Genomic DNA, 2,473 nt, shown 5'->3' with positions numbered 1-2,473 from the left:
TTCTGGCTGCAACGCTCGTTCCTGGCTCCCTGCGCCGCGATCAACCTGATCAGCCGATTGACGATCAGGTGATACTCAGCTTGAAGTTGAGACCAGCATATATTCAGCTGTTTGTAGCCAAATGGGACCTACAAACAAAATTGCGATGACTGTACGCGCATCAAATGGCAATACAGCGGAAAAAGTGAATCAGGTTGTTATCTGGGTCTTGTTTTCCTTTCACTAATGGCGTGGGTGACTTGCAAACTTCAAAGGACAGGGAAGGAATACAAAAATGAGCGAAAGATAAGAGGCCGAGAAAAATAAACGGAATAAAAAATTTGTAATCTTTATCATAACACGAAGTGGTAAATTATAAATGTTGCCCGAAGAAAAGAAAAAAAAGGCCTGCATTTATTTTACGTTTGTTGTATGAACATATTTTCTGTGGCGTTTCGCCGGCACTGTGCGCGCACAGATGCCTGCGCATGCCTGCACGAGTTTCTTTCGGGAGAGCAGAAGCATAGGCACATAAACCTAGCGTACTACTTTTTGGGGGGTATTCCAAGAATAGCTTAATTAAGCGGGTTACGTCTGGCGATAAGGCGTACTCCCTGACGCGCAGTGGACGTAAGCCATCTCCAAAACCCCGCCGCCAAAAAAAAAAAAAATAAAAGGCCTTTTATTGGTGACATTATTCGTTGTTAGTCGCTATCTTCGTGAAAAAAAAAAAAAGCTATCAAAATCAGTTGTATTGCTTGAAAACTATTTTTTATAATGGTGACCTAGAGGAGGATGGCGCACAGTCTGTGATGCGTTGGAACCTCCTACGTGTGAATACATCAAAAGTAAAATGCAGCTTAAAATTTTGAGCTGGGTCAACAGGCACTGCCTCCAGCGTTTAGTTACCATCTGGTTTTCCTGTCTTGTAGAACTTTATTTTGCTGCAGTTATTGTGTGGCGCAAGGTTGTGGTGCCGCACAGAATCCGAACTTTACAACCTTTTCCTTACACTGAACACGTGGCATGCATTGCAGTCTTAAAACCAGGCATGTGGAAGCGACTGTCCCGCTGCACAACACATCTTGTGTGGTGGCTGCACAATCTGTAGAATGCTGTCGGGCATCAGGGAACGTACGTTGCAAAGTTGAAGCTAGAACACGCAGAGAACGGGTTGTGAAGTTGTACCAGCCTTTCTGTTCGAGCAGAATTTGCTGCATAAGTATCTTTTATTGCTGTGTCTTGAGTGCCGTCCAATGGTACTACAGTAAAGCCTCGTTACAAGAGACACTCAAGGAAACCAAAAAAACGTCTCTCTTGTAACCAAGGTCTCTTGCATGCAGTGTTGCTAACATGGCAAACATAGGAAAGCCAACCAAATCGTCTTCATTCAAATGTCTCTTATAACCAAGTGTCTCTTGTAACAGTGTCTCCTGTAACGAGGATTTACTGTATAAGCACTCCATCAAAGTGACACCCACCGGTAGAGGCATTTTTTTTTATCTGAACTGGCTGCACTGGTGCAAGCAGTGCAGCATATGTTCATTTTTTTTACTAATTGATATCCCCGGTAACACTTTGCACTGGACCCTGGTCTGCACGACACTGCACTGATCTGCACCAGTTCAGGTAAAAAAATGCCCCTGGTGTTTACGCCAGGGCTAATGTAACGCAACGCAACCTAACCAAATGAACAAAAAGCAGTCACTTCAAACACCAAAGATAACCTGAATCACCAAAATTGTAATCAAAACGAAAACTATAAAATAAAAAAATTGGCAAAAGCCGGACTCACACCACGGTCATTCATATCATGGAGCTAGGATGGAGCTTCTACACAACTACCGCAGATACTCCGATCTGTGGCAGCCTAGAGTCTTCTGCTGCGTCTGCCATGGAAATGCCCGTCTTCTCTCACCCACCTGCCCGTCACACTCTTTCCCCGTCATTTCGCTCCTCCCACAATAAGCACGGAAGAGATCTGATAAAGTAAACTCAATTTTCGTGCGTTAGAACATTTCGTTGTTGTTGTTGAACTTGGAATGCCACCATGTGGTCCACAGTAGTCACGTGCTCTATGAATTTTTGGTTCAAAATATGTTTTCAATGCGTATTTTTTATTTTCTGTCACAAATGCCAAGCAAACATTTATTTGCAATAAAAGAACACAGCAAGTTTCAAGTGTGCGTTGATGTTTTGCCTCAAATTTGCCTCTTGTTCTTCTGTTTGCTGAATAACGCTGACAAGCATGATGTTAGTTTTCAGATTTAGTGGCTCGGAAAAGTTTTGCCTATTAATACCTGCCGTTCAATTATTCTGTTAACCTTTGGCCGGAAGGCTGAATCAAGGTACAGACAGACAGAACAAAATTTTGGGGTTTAAGTAGCCCAACAAAGACAGTGGCCTTTAAAATTTCAATGCATCTTTCATTCTGACAATCGATTGGTTGTTGACCTCTAAAAGAGGCAAACAGAGAGAGAAAGAGAGCTTACAG

The sequence above is a fragment of the Haemaphysalis longicornis genome, unplaced genomic scaffold, assembly GCF_048455015.1.
Source record: "Haemaphysalis longicornis isolate Haplotype H1 unplaced genomic scaffold, Haemaphysalis longicornis Haplotype H1 scaffold_2, whole genome shotgun sequence".
Classification (NCBI taxonomy): domain Eukaryota; kingdom Metazoa; phylum Arthropoda; class Arachnida; order Ixodida; family Ixodidae; genus Haemaphysalis; species Haemaphysalis longicornis.
Note: the sequence above shows the minus strand (reverse complement) of the source record.